This window comes from Mytilus edulis, chromosome 5 (genome assembly GCF_963676685.1).
Source record: "Mytilus edulis chromosome 5, xbMytEdul2.2, whole genome shotgun sequence".
Lineage (NCBI taxonomy): Eukaryota > Metazoa > Mollusca > Bivalvia > Mytilida > Mytilidae > Mytilus > Mytilus edulis.
In genome coordinates this window covers 75,065,425-75,081,431 of record NC_092348.1, presented here as the reverse complement: position 1 = coordinate 75,081,431, position 16,007 = coordinate 75,065,425, and positions in this window count along the sequence as shown.

Here is a 16,007-nt window from a genome sequence, read left to right as displayed (position 1 = left end):
AATTCCTCTATCATTTCTTTATAACGTTTTGTCGCATTAAAAAAAAATTGCCTATTCTTTTTGTCTAATTTTTTGTGTGTGTAATGTACAGTACAAGTCCAAAAATATATGCAATTTTCAGAAAAATTGCATCTTTACATTATACAAATTTGGCCAATACACATCCATACCCCTATAGGCAAGTCAAGAGATGTTCCGAAAAGTGTAAATATAACCTTTTTGCACCTGGCCTAATCACTCTTTCCTTATTAAAATCAGTTAAAATAAAACATCCAAAAGTTTATTTCAGCTCTCTTCTTTCATTTCCACCCCAGAAAAGCTAAGAAATGAATGAGAAAGGGAAAGAAAAAAATAAAGAAAAAATACACTATAATTAAAGGGAACTATATTCGTGAACAACGAAAAGCGGGGTCATTAATTGTGGTCTTGGGCCTTCTAGCTAGAACAGTTCTAACCTAGAACTGACTAAAAGGTGTCAGGCTGACAGTTCTACATACTGTTCTAGAACAGTTCTCCTGGCAGATTCTGACAGAATTTATGAGAGGTTAGAACTGATCTCCACTGTATCTATTCTTCACCAAATATAGGTTGCACATCTATAAAATTAAACAATGCGATTTTAAATAGGAACTCCTTTTACGGCTTAAACTTTGCCTTTTTACCATGAACTTATCCTGGAATGGAAAGTTCATATGCACTACTTTTTAATAAAAGGTCAAAATATAGGGCTGTTTGGCATACTCATATTTGTCTACACTTATATGAATCGCACTTAGTATTTATTCTATGAAAAATCCAAAGTTATGTCTCGACAAGATGACACATGGAAATTATATTCTGGAGTCCGTAGGTCACAACGGAATAAGAAATTCTTTTGAAAGAAACCGATCTGACGTTTTACAATATCGATATGTCAATAAGTCCCAGTGTTAAATACTACAATTATTGTTTAAAAATAAAAAATAAAAGAAGATGTGGTATGATTGCCAATGAGACAACTATCCAAAAGATACCAAAATGACACAGGCATTAACAACTATAGGTCACCGTACGGCCATATATTTTTTTTTCATTTGCAAGCACACTCGCATATCTGTATATAGTGGGCAAAGAATCAACAAATTTAATAGTCGACAAACAAATGTTCATAAATAGAAAAGTACATTAAACTTTTATTTATGATTATTTTTAATATTCTGTATTATGCAAAATTAAAATATCGGATTCAAAATTTGAGTTACTCATTAGGTTTTATTGTTGATTTTTCGACATAGACAACAGTATTTAACTAAACCTCTTAGACACAAACAAACAAGCAAACAAACAAACACACACACACACACATACTAAATTTAATTTTAACTTCAAACTTCATCACGACCGTTTATTTTTATTGCTTAATCCTAATTCAGTAACCTGCAATCGTATATAGATATAGGAAGATGTGGTGTGAGTGCCAATGAGACAACTCTCCATACAAATAACAATTTAAAAAGTAAACCATTATAGGTTAAAGTACGGCCTTCAACACGGAGCCTTAGCTCACACCGAACAACAAGCTATAAAGGGCCCCAAAATTACTAGTGTAAAACCATTCAAACGGGAAAACCAACGGTCTAATCTATATAAACAAAACGAGAAACGAGAAACACGTATATATTACATAAACAAACGACAACTACTGTATGTATTCCAAAGTCGTCTATCACGAACATTGTTGTGAAAAGGTGAAAGGTAAATCCAAGAATAATAATGACAAAAACATGACAAAAACAAAGAATACAAATAAACAAAATTGAGTTTGAATTAAGTATAAATGCCTGTAACTATTCTACAATAAGGTATTTTGGTTATCTATCCGATCAATTTATTGAGCCCTTAAACTTCTCCGTGTCTTCAGACAAAAGGTTATAATAAAAAAAAAAGTAATGCTTCATGTTTGATATCTTTGTTCTGATCGCCAGGTCAAGTATAATAGATACAATACCTATGCTTACCTTGTATAAAAATATGTGTTTCTTTTGATTTAACCTTATCTTTGCCTTTCATATTAACGGCTTCACAGGAGACACTTTTGTTGTGATCGGAATTTTTTCCTGTATACACCAGTGTACTAGATGATATATACTTGTTTCCATCTTCTTGTGGATTTTCCGGTTGTACCAAATCTGTCACATTATGTCCTCCAATATACCAACGTATCCATGCAGCAGGGCGACTGGCGTCTGTAGTGCAGGTGAAGTTCTTTGTTGTTCCTTCTTCAACATCTATAACATCATTCTCAGCATATGGCATGATTGTTACCGACATCACCGGAACTATAAAACAAAGTTAATAACTATTTAACATCATATATGTAAATGTCGGATAGAGTAAATGTTCAAAGACAGAAATCAAAATTCGGAATTATTTCACGGTATCCTCGTGAGAATCTTGAACGCAGAAATGTTGGGTCTGATTACGTTTTTTAGGTGATTTAGAACGGACATGTTGGAATGTAACCGGTCGTCTATGGTAGACGATACACTATATTGATATTTATTCAATGAGATATGTATCTGTTGTAAACATATCAAATAGATTGTCTGAGATTTAATTTAAAGTCGTATACATACTCATATATGTAAATAGAATCGTTTACGAATATACAGATGCCATGGCATGTCTTACTGATAATAGAGATTTTAGAGTGACTCCTATTACAAAATATGGCAAATGTTGATTAGTCTTGTGTGGAATAACTGGTAGGTTATTACATGTTTATAAATCTATGTATAATTGATTGTATAACTTGTTGACAAATAGTCGACCTAATGCAAGAGGAACCTTATCCCCATTCCTTTCTTATTTATACTAGAACACATCCGCGAAATCGGGGCATTCAGAGCGTGGTTGAAAGTATGTAAAGTGTTGTAGAAAGAAGTTTTGAAAAAGATTTAATGGCTTGAGAATTTCATGAAAGGTATCAAACGTCATATGTACTTGAAGACGGGACAATTGTTTTTTTCTACCCCGTTTTCCAAAATTCCATTGTTTGTTTTCTATTAATTTCAATATGAATATACATTAAGTATATTATGAATATTCACTACTATAAATAAAGTGTATTTGCTTTTTACTATCAATTCTCAGTTTTCTCAATAACCCACGGCGGTCATTTGGTATATCATATAGACTCTCTCTATTTAATATACTTAGTGGCCCGATGAATTTTTGTAAAAGATTTTATGACTGGAGAATTTCAGAAAAGGTATCAAAAGGCACAGGACAATCGTTTTTCTAGCCCGGCTCCTCTTTGTTCCCCAAAATTCCTATTTTTTAATTTCTATTAGTTTCAATAATGTTAGCGTTTATCTGCATATTATGAACATTCATTGCCATAAAAAAGTGTCTTTGCTTTTTACTATCAATTCTCAGCTTACTTATCGATCCATGGCGGTCATATATATATATATATTTTGGATAAGAAAGTTAAGGACAGTTTTCCCAGAGACCATAATTGAAAAAAAAAACATAGAATGAGTCACGCATTTCCCTGTCATCACTTGTTCCCAGTAACTCCGGCTTCCGTACTGGTTTTACAGTTTGAAGATTTTTTTAAAATACCAGTGTAAGTTACTGGGCTCCATTCATTTGGGATGGATGTACAAGTACGTAGCCACGTTCAATTATTTTACCTTATTAAATAAAATTTATTTGTCTAATCATTATTAAACTGCTATTTGTTTGGGAGGCTTAAATATGTAGTTTCTGTTGTCATTGCACTACCGTTGACAAATGTGAAATATTATACCAACTTGGATCGTTTAGGGCATATTTTATTTTTTATTTGGGGACTGCTCTCCATGCAGTTATAACATATCAACTGTCACAACCTTCGGAAATTTAGAGTTGTGACAGTTCACATCGCAAATAACTATATTTATTTGGCATATCTTTGTTATCTATGCACCGTGTTTGAATATTTTAAAATGTACCAGCGTCTGTGATGTTCGCTTAAATTGTATAAACAAGTCAAAAAGGGTACAACATCATCATTAAATAACTATAAAATGAACAAATATTAGATATTTCGAATAACAGATATCCTTCTTCGGTAATAGCACGATGTCAAAAAAATCATGTCAATATATTCAAATTGAGACACTATCAAAATCTTGAAATATATATGATATAGACCCTCTCTATTTTAATAAACTCTGTGACCGCCGTGGATAGTATACTTGAAAATGATAGCAGATAGCAAATACATTTTATTCATACTATATGTATTTTCAAAGAAAAAAACAGAAACACTTAAACCTGAAGTGTAGTCTGTCTTGAAATTCCGTCCACTGACGGAAACAATATCCGGACGCCCTTTTTCCATTTTCCTCCCAAAATAACACACACTGAATAATCATAAGCAAGGATGACAAATGTGACGATGATTATACCTTAGACACAAAGGCACGATGATTCATTTATTGTGGAAGGAAGAGAAACGATATTAAAAATGAGATCTCCTCATGTTCATTCACTAAATAATTCAAAATTTGGTGACTATGTCGAACGCATCTATCCCATTAAACTAGAGATAAAGGATACAACAGATACAGTTAAGTCGGTCTCATATCTTGACTTACATCTACAAATTGACAATGAGGTTCGATTGGAAACTTATCGACAAAAGAGATGATTTCAGCTTTCCAATTGTGAACTTTCCATTTCTATTAAAGTAGCAACATTCCAGCAGCTCCTGCATACGGTGTATATATCTCCACATTGATACGATATTCCCGTGCTTGCATTTCCTATCATGATTTTTTTTATAGAGGGTTGTTTCTCACAAGGAAGCTATTAAATCAAGAGTTCCAAATAGTGAAGTTGAAATCAACTCTTCGTAAATTTTACGGACGTCATCACGAGTTGGTTGACCGTTATGGAATAACCGTTTCACAAATTATATCGGATATTTTTCTTACGTCGTAACTACAATCCCTTCCCTTTCATAAATGTGACCTACCGAGTTAGACCATTTACCGGATTTGTTATCTCATAAGCAACACGACGGGTGCCACATGTGGAGAAGGATCTGCTTACCCTTTCGGAGCATTTGAGATCACCCCTAGTTTTTTGGGGGGGTTCGTGTTGTTTATTCTTTAGTTTTTTATGTTGTGTTATGTGTAGTATTGTCTGTCTGATTGTCCTTTTCATTTTTAGCCATGGCGTTGTCAGTTTATTTTCGATTTATGAGTTTGACTGTCCCTCTGGTATCTTTTGTCCCTCTTTTAATAGTATAGATGACAAGGATATCAGTAAGAAATGTTCACAGAAATATTAATCATGAGAACTCAAAATGTTAAATTTGATAATTTATGTCAAATTGGAATTAAATTGTGAAATGTATCTAAGAGACAACAACCCAATCAAAGAGCAGAAAACAGCAGAAGGTCATCAAAGGGTCTTCAACACAGAAAATCACGTACCCAGAGGTGGACTTTAGCTGTGTACTAATTCAGTGAAAATGAACCTCATACTTAAATCCAAAACATATGAATGAACTAAAATTAAAAATCATACAAGGCTTATAGAGTACAGAGGCTCCTGCCTTGACACAGTGACGGGGTAAACCATGTTAAGTGAGATCTTAATCATCGACCCTATACCTCTAGCCAATGTAGAAAAAGCAAAAACACACCTATACGCACGGTAAAACTCAGTTTCAAAGATTTCCGAAGGAATCCCGGATATCATGGCCTATAACAAACACAGAAATCTTGATAGTGATCAGTTTGACATTGGTATTGATTCTACAGGAAAGTTTATTAGATTCATCGGGAGAAATAACAAGACATTTGGATGAGAGCCTCTGACACATGAAATTAGTGAATAAAGATAAAAAGCACTATTCACAAGGTGTTAAGTTGTTTAGTTTATATATAACTGTATAATGTAAACATACTAAACACGAAAGATTATTTAACTAAATTATTTTACGCGTGTACCCATTTAATATACTTTTTATTATTATTAAAATTGCACCGAGCACACCGGCTTAATCAACCATATAAAATTGACCACCACGATACGACCATAAGTGCTTTATACCGCAGTCATACTAGGTCACGATCGCTGAAAAAATACAAAATTTTACGATCAAGAATGGTTGAGCTGTTGGAAAAAAAGAGGGGCGAAAGATACCACAGGGACAGTCAAACTCATAAATCGAAAACAAACTGACAATGCCATGGCTAAAAATTAAAAAGACAAACAGACAAACAATAGTACACATGACACAAAATAAAAAAATAAAAACAAAGCAACACGAACCCCACCAAAAACTGGGCTCCGGAAGGGTACGCAGATTCTGCTTCATATGTGGCACCCGTTGTGTTGCTCATGTTAATACAAACCCGGTAAATAGTTTAATGCGGTAGGTCATATTCAAGAAAGGGAAATTATGGATATGCTGTCCAAATGACATACACACAAACAAAACCTAGAGAGCTGTTATATATAGTTTATGACATAATTTGAAGACTATTATAACCTACACCTTAAAATGTATCAGAAGCTGTGCAGATCACTGTTCTGGCATTATCAGATACAAATAATGTACATCATGCTGGATATTCATTTACGTCTTATTGCAATTAGGTAATCTGTTGTATTTTTCAGCAATCGGCAGTCATGAAGCTAATGGTTTTGGATTCTATGTTATAATTATTTAATAAGGGTTGATTAATAATAGTTATGTTTTGCTATTTTTAATGTCATATTCTTAAAATGTGTAAAACATAATGGATTGGCTTTGTACATTTGCGCAAAAACAAATTATAACATTTGGTTTTATACTGACTTCGTCGTCTTTCACAGACAACATATGCCCCACAAAATCCTGTGTATGACCTGTTTTTCTGTAAGACAGGAATAACTGAGTGGTTCTGGATCTTATACCATTGGAATTAATATAAACAGAAAGCAAAAAATGCACTTTAAGTCATTGGCCAATAAAGTAATGTGCAGATCTATTATAATAACATTTCTCATGGTATTGATGATAATTTAGAAAATAGCTAACATGACCTTACTTTGTATAAAGAAGAATTTTTCTGTAGATTTAATTGTAGCGCCTGCAATATTAATAGCTTCACAGTAAATAGTTATATTGTGGTCGGCATCTTTTCCTTTATACTCCAGTTTACTAGAAGATATAAATTTGTCGCCTATTGGTTGCGGAATTTGATGCTCTGCCGTATCTGTAACATTCTGTTCTCCAATATACCACTGTATCCTAGCAGCAGGGCGACTGGCGTCTGTTATACAAATAAATGTTAGTATGTCTCCCTCTTCAACATCTATAACATTTTTGATTCCAGTTGGAGTGATTGTCGCATGTGTCACAGGTACTGTTATTTAAAACAAAGATAGTATTAATCAACTTAATGATTTAAAAGAAAACATCAAGATAACATGGTGATTCATGGGAAGATAAATTTTACGTTTCCTTTTTTATTTTTTTTTAAGTTCGATTTCTGATGAAAATTCAATTTTACATTCCGTTTAAACATTAATGAGGCATAAGCTGTCAATGTCATGTCTAAGATTTGACTCAAATCCTCATATTTGATTTAAAACAATCTGAAACTTATCGACAAATTTTAAATAAAGTCTTATATAAACAATTTAAGATGCATGTACTCGATAATATATATCAGCATTTCGTGTATTTCAGTTTAACCGCCATCTAATTGTCAATCAATATGACCTTCGGAGAATGCCGACGGTTATATCTTAATATAGATATGAATATATATATATAAACGCCTCAAAAGTGAACACAACAACACCAAAAAAACAAATTAAACTATAAACGTAATTATTTATAAATATTTCAGATAACAGATATCCTTCATCAGTATGATGATGATGTCAAATGAATCATATAAAAGTCAAACCGAACATTATTCAAGACGCTTGCACAATTCTAAATAGTCTGGTGTACAATTTTTTTGCACCTCATGTTTGTGATATAACATCTTTGCCGCAAGTTTATTCTTTTCTGTTTAGTATTAGATAAATATTAAGATCTATTTTGTTACATCTTGTTATCATTTTATTTGGCAATCGCCAATGGCAGTCAGTAGGGTTAAAGAACATCAGTTGTTCGACCTGTTAGTCAAATGCTTTTTTTTCACTTTTTTAGTCGTTTGAAAAATGTTGTTTGTGCTGTATTTAGACCCTTCTATAACGACATTTATTTTACATGCACACGTAAAGAAGTTGTGGTTTTTATCCAACGTAATGATAGGTTTGAACGTAGTTTACAATTTAGGGATAAAACCGCAATTTTTATACGTGTGCATGTAACAAATTTGGTTGTTGAGGGGTCTTAATACATCTCAAACAACATTCTCCAAATGACCAAAAGAGTGAAAAAAATAAATAACAAAACGCATTTGACTAACAGGTCGAATAACTGATGTTCTTAAACACTGATGACTGCCATTGACGATTGCCAAATAAATTGATCACAAGGTGTATTAAAATGGATATCTATATTATTTTAATGCCAAATAGAAAACAAAAAACTTGCGGCAAAGATGGTAAACCACAAAATGAGGTGCTCAATTTATTTTACACCATATCCGGATTTCGACAATTAATGCCTCTTCAGTGATATTAGGGATCGAAAGTATATGGAAGGCCATTTAATTTACCTCAATTTAGGATAGACCTTTGAATTTTCAAGAGTCAAAATAGGATGAACGGATTATATAAACTGGAGGGAAAATATAATACCAGCCCAAATGAAATATATATAAACAAGTCTTAATTTAAAACAACGTTCAAACCTATGATTGCGTTGTATAAAAACCGCAATTTTTACACGTTTGCATGTTACAAATTTCGTTGTTGAGGGCTCTAAATACAGCACAAACAGCATTTTCCGAAAGACCAAAAGAGTGAAAAAAATATATAACAAAACGCATTTGACTAATAGGTTGAACAACTGATGTGTTTGAATCCATCCTTTACATGTAGACTTTACATAGATAAATAAAATCGTATAAGATAAGCAAAATGAGGATGTTAAATTTGATGTATGCCTTTTTGTGCTTCTTCGTTACATTTGTTGTTTTTATAGTGATTAAGATGATAACACAATGTTGACTACTGTACCCCTATTTTTCACATTTTTACTCTTTGAGTATTTGTTTTGTTCACGCATCGTTGACAATGTAATGGAATTTGATGCGACTGTCATACACGTGAGAGGTTTAGCTAGCTATAAAACCAGGTTCAATCCACCATTTTCTACATTAGAAAATGTCTGTACCAAGTCAGGATATGACAGTTGTTATCCATTCGTTTGATGTGTTTGGACTTTTGATTTTGCCTTTTGATTTTGGACTTTCCTTTTTTGATTTTCCTCGGAGTTCAGTATTTTTGTGTTTTTACTTTATAAACCCTGCTGACTGCCATTGACGATTGCCAAATAAATTGATCACAAGGTGTAATAAAATGGATCTCTATATTATTTTAATACCAATTAGAAAACAAAAAACTTGCGGCAAAGATGGTAAACCACAACATGAGGTGCTAAATTTTTTACACCATATCCGGATTTCGACAATTAATGTCTCTTCAGTGATGTTAATTAGGGATGGAAAAGTATTTTGAAGGCCATTTAATTTACCTCAATTTCGAATAGAATCTTGATTTTTTAAAGAGTCAAAATAGGATGAACGGATTATATAAACCAGAGGGAAATATAATATAAGCCCAAACTAAAAAAATTTAAACAAGTCTAAATTGAAAACAACGTTCAAACCTATGATTGCGTTGGATAAAAATCGCAATCTTTATACGTGTGCATGTAACAAATTTCGTTGTTAAGGGCTCTAAGTACAGCAAAAACAACATTTTCCAAAAGACCAGAGTGAAAAAATATATAACCAAACGCATTTGACTAACAGGTCGAACAAACTTCATTTAATTTAAGGACAACGAAATGACGAATTCGTGTCTTTACGAAAACATGTAAAACTCAGTTTAGCATAATCAGAAATACTTCATACGTTCCGTCATATACGGATATGTCCCCAATACGTGAGTTCTACAACAGCTCTAATGGCATTCTTATTATACGTACCAGTAACATCGAAATTAAACATAGCTGCATTTGTTCCTACCAAACCTCTACAAAACCACGTTACACTTTTAAAGTTTTCTGCTATAGTTAAATTGGTAGTCATATGCGATGAAAATAAACCATTTACTTCATCACATGAATATGAATAATTTGAGTTCGCTTCCCCACTAAATTTGCAGTTTCCATTGACTATCCCAGTTATTATTGCCAAATCGTCTGTATTTTTCGTCCATTTATATCTTTGAGTATCTGTTTTACAGGTTAATGATATAGTGATATCATTTCCTGCTACTACACTCATCGGAGATCCTGTGATATTGAAATAACCTGAAAAATAAATAACACATTATACTTAGATTGGTGTTGTCTTCTATAAACTTAAATATTTGTCATTCTAACAGCGAGATGGACAGACAACGGTTGGAATTGACATATTAGGAATTATAATTGTTACACAGCTATTTCAATAAATCGTGGTCAAATTCTATCCCAGCATCCTAACTCTATAGATCACAAGGTGTTTCGAACATTTATTTAGACCAATCATAATAAACTTATTGACCATTTCCATCGTCAGTACCCTAGCTAAGACATTGCATGGTGTCACTTATTTATTAAAATACTGTAATTTTTATAAGGGGCTCGACACCTCGTGATGTGTATAACTAATATACTTTTATATACCTTTTTTTTGTTTGTCTTTCATGTTTATTGATTTCACTTACACAGTATAGAATATGTTTTCATAATTTGTAACATATTTATTGTCCAGAGTGGCAGATGGTACTGTGACTTTCAAGTTTTTATACCTACGGAAAGCGAAAAGAGGTCTTTTATCAAATAAATGTTTTGCAATATTAATCTTTATGCGTGTTTTCGGTCTGAAAATACTATGGAATATACCAAGGGAATCGACTTTTATACAGATTTGGGTTTTACCATTTATGTGTTATTAGTGATTTCCAATAAAATGACTTTACCCGACATAACCGACATAACTCAACGTATTTCGTCCTATTGCATTGAAGCATGACGGAGGGGAGAATACACTACATGTATGTTTTGCTCTTTAAACACGCATTGTTTACTATAATATACTTTTATTAAAAATCAACCCAAACTAATTGTTCTAATCTTTAAATATTTTGTCATTAAACTTTGAATGATTTTAGTGACACAAATACTATAATGGAATAAGTAATTTATTAACTTGTAATCAAACACACCAATCATTTCTTGTCATTTCACTTGACCCATATTCTAGTTCTTCTCAAATTATGAATTTAAAAAACTACCCAGACAAAATTTTGCATGCAAATATTAAAATAATGAATTCCGAAGCGAGCAGGTTGGCTTTTTATTGTTTTCATAACAGGGATGGGGTAATCGTAATCTGTAATCGTAATCGATTGTAATTGATTACATTTTTTCAAGTAATCGACAGTAATCTGTAATCGAAGACATTTTCGATTACATGTAATCGTAATTTAATCGATTACAGCAAAAATTTGGATGTAATCATCAATTACTTTTCGATTACATTTCGATTACTTTAGTAAAATAGTTTGATGAAAAATAACCTATTTCAGAGGAAAATATGTATGTTATCACTTTGTAGTACAGATAAAATATTATGCATCAACAACACTTGAGAGTTAAGTGCAACTGCCTTATTTCTATCTATTGTCTCAAGCTGCATTATGAGCAACCAGATCCCCTTCCTAAATTTACTTTATATCTAGCTTTTGAAACAAACGGATGTATGTGCTTGTCAATAATTCAAGAGCTTTAATATTAAAACAAGAAAATAGATTTGAAATAATAAAATAGATCTTAAATAAGAAATGTGTCTGTCTTTCGTTAAGTTCTGTACTACATTAAAAAAAATTAAAAGTAGTTAGCTTATTTGTATTAAATTTCCTGAAAATATCATTTTCAATCAGAGTTGAAATTAAAGCTTAGAATAGATAAACAGTTGATTTCTTATGTTACATGTATGATATACATGTATATAAATTAAAAATTAAAAAAAGAACTCAAAATCCTTTTAACAATGAACCAATGGCAATGCATAGAAATTCTTTTTAGAAATAGATACATGTTTCCCTTTGACACTATAAATATATTTTGTATATAATTTGATTGAAGAACTTAACAAATCTTAACAACATTCTTGCCTTCACTAATGAGATGATCAAAGAAAAGTCTTTTAATCAATAACAAACATATACTTTGTTTTTATTTCAATTGTCTTATGTCTAATTAAGAAGGAAATTTACAATATTTAGCCCCAGGTTATAAATTGTAGTCCAGTGGCAGTTAAATAATCTGTAATTAGGGTGGTTATCCAAACAAAAGGTTTAAATCATGCATGTCATTATAAAAATAAATTTTGATCTTAAAAATTAGCTGAACAAATAAATTATTCTTCTTTTTTTTATATTTCATTAAACATTATAATTAACTATGCTAAAATATTTTTTTAAAGAGTAAAAACAAAACACTAACCTTAGTCAGTAAGAAAGCTCAATTTTTGAAAAAAAATTAGTTATGAATAAGTGATTATTGCAATGCGATGACATCTTTCATTTATGTTTAAAAATTAAAATTTCAAGATTTTTTTTTTAAATATTTCTAATCTTCATCAAAAGATTTGATCTAAAAAAACAGCTATTAACATTATAATTTAAAAACAATGCTTTGAATGATGCACTTAGTAAAGATCGTAATTTCCACTATACAAATAAAGCAATATAATTGTGTTTTACTCATGTTATTTTTTGTTGAAATGTTGAAGTATGTAATTGACAGTAATCGAAAAGTAATGTAACTAGATATCATTGAGATGGGAGCCATCTCTGTGGGCCCCGCTGTGAATAATGTGCATTAAAAAATTGTATCTTTACCATAGGACATGGGTTTGTCAACTGAAATCAAAGTTTTTGACCTTGACCTTTGACCTATGAAGTTGTAAATAAATTATGACACACCCTTTGGTGTTGGTTTATAAACATGTCAAGTATAAACTTTGAAATGATAAAGGTTCTCAAGATATAGAGCGGACACCATCTTTACCATAGGACATGGGGTTGTCAACTGAAACCAAAGTTTTTGACCTTGACCTTTGACCTAGGAAGTTGCACATAAATTATGACACACCCTTTGGTGTTGGTTTATATACATGTCAAGTATAAACTTTGAAATGATAACGGTTCTCAAGATATAGAGCGGACACAATCTTTACCATAGGACATGGGGTTGTCAACTGAAACCAAAGTTTTTGACCTTGAACTTTGCCCTAGGCAGTCGTTCATAAATTATGACACACCCTCTGGTGTTGGTTCATATACATGTCAAGTATAAACTTTGAAATCATAACGGTTCTCAAGATATAGAGCGGACACGATCTTCACCACAGGACACAGGGTTGTCAACTGAAATTAAAGTTTTTGACCTTGACCTTTGACCTAGGAAGTTTTACATGCATCATGACACACCCTCTGGTGTTGGTTAAAATGGATGTCAAGTTTAAACTTTGAAATCATAACGGTTCTCAAGATATAGAGCGGACACGATCTTCACCACAGGACACAGGGTTGTCAACTGAAACCAAAGTTTTTGACCTTGACCTTTGACCTAGGAAGTTTTACATACATCATGACACACCCTCTGGTGTTGGTTAAAATGGATGTCAAGTATAAACTTTGAAATCATAACGGTTTTTAAGATATAGAGCGGACACCAAGTTAAAGTGTTACGGACGGACGGACGGACGGACGGACGGACAGACGGACGGACGGACAGACGGACAGACGGACAGACGGACGGACGGACGGACAGACTGATCACTATAGGGCGACCCGCCTTAGTCGGCGGGGCCCTAATTACTTTTGATAAAGTAATCGATTGTAATCGATTACATACTAAAATTTGAGTAATAGATTATTAATCGATTGCACAAAAATCCTTCATGTAATCGATTCATCGATTACATTTGTAAGCAATCGTGCCCATCCCTGTTTCATAAGTTTTAACGTTTAAAGTAGATTCCAACACACCGAATGTACTCTACTATTTAAAAAAATAATTCTATAATTTAATTGAAGATAATTTGTTGTGGGCAGAAATAGTACTTTTTCGTCTTAACCTATACTTATGTATGGAGGAGGTTTGAGTCCATGTATACCTAAACGTGCATTCGAGTATACAGTATCCCCCTGTCAATCGATAAATAATTTTGAAAATCTCATGTTTTCCACAGTATCTTCACAAATGTTTAGCGTATAATCGTCCAAATTATTTTTGCACCGCTCCGCTCGTCAGTATAAATTTAATTATCGGGAACTACACCCGCTTTCAAATATCTTTGATCCGGTCAGAAATTGTATTGCACGTAAACAAAACTTGCATGCATGATTGTCGTTTGACTTTGATTAATACTTTATAAAAACAACAATGTTTGAATATTAGGCATCTTGCATGAGATTTAAAAGTTTAAGACTACATACTGAATTTTATTTTTTTTCCGTGATTTAGTAGCTCACAACACATAGAAATGTGATACTGACGTGTAATATAATGGACACATGGAAAATACATATAATCTGCAATACAGTTATGACCACTAATGGTCCTACAGACACTCTGTGCATTTGACATGACAAAAGGTCTTGCGTTTCTAGACTGTCCATGAATTTTTCATACTTGATTTGTGATATGTACAATAAAACAGGTGTAGTATGATTGCCAATAAGACAACTCTTCGCAAGAGACCAAATGACACAGAAATTTTAACAACTATAGGCCACGGTACGGCTTTCAACAATGAGCAAAGCCCATCAAAGTACTGAAGTACTGAACATCGAATGACTGCAAGTTCTTTTGGATTGTCACAAGCACTTGTCTCAGAAAAAAAATCACATCTCTATACTTGAAAGTGAAGTTAATGTACAGATATATTTTTTTGGAAACTCAGTACACATATTCTATATCATATGATCTTTTGAATTTCAATGCCAAATATAGAGTTCTGACCCTCAATTCCACGGTCCACTAGACATGGAAAATGATAGTGCGAGTGGGGTATTTATGTGGTATGGACACATTCTTATTCAAATCCTTCATTAAAGAAGTCAGTAAATTTACTACAGATAACACTACATTTGTAAATTAGACGAACTAATCTAATCAAAATGTATATCTCTGATTTCGTAATACTTATGTGTATGAGAAAATTAATATATATATTAATTTTAATAAGATTGTTGAACGAACGCATTCAATCTTAGGATTTTATTCTTGTCAATTTTTCCGACCGAGCAGAGCGAGTCGAAAACAATTTAATAGACGTCTTTCAAGCCAAAGTTAATATGTTTGCTATGTACACATATGATTTTATTAAACTTGGTTATCAATTGTTAATCAAAAATACAGTCCTACATAATATAAAATCATGAAATATTTGGTCTAGTAATAAAACTAGAGGCTCTAAAGAGCCTGTGTCGCTCACCTTGGTCTATGTGAATATTAAACAAAGGACACAGATGGATTCATGACAAAATTTTGTTTTGGTGATGGTGATGTGTTTGTACATCTTACTTTACTGAACATTCTTGCTGCTTACAATTATCTCTATCTATAATGAACTTGGCCCAGTAGTTTCAGAGGAGAAGATTATTGTAAAAGATTACTAAGATTTACGAAAAATGGTTAAAAATTGACTATAAAGGGCATGTAATAACTCCTAAAGGGGTCAACTGACCATTTCGGTCATGTTGACTTATTTGTAGATCTTACTTTGCTGACATTTATTGCTTTTTACAGTTTATCTCTATCTATAATAATATTCAAGATAATAACCAAAAACAGC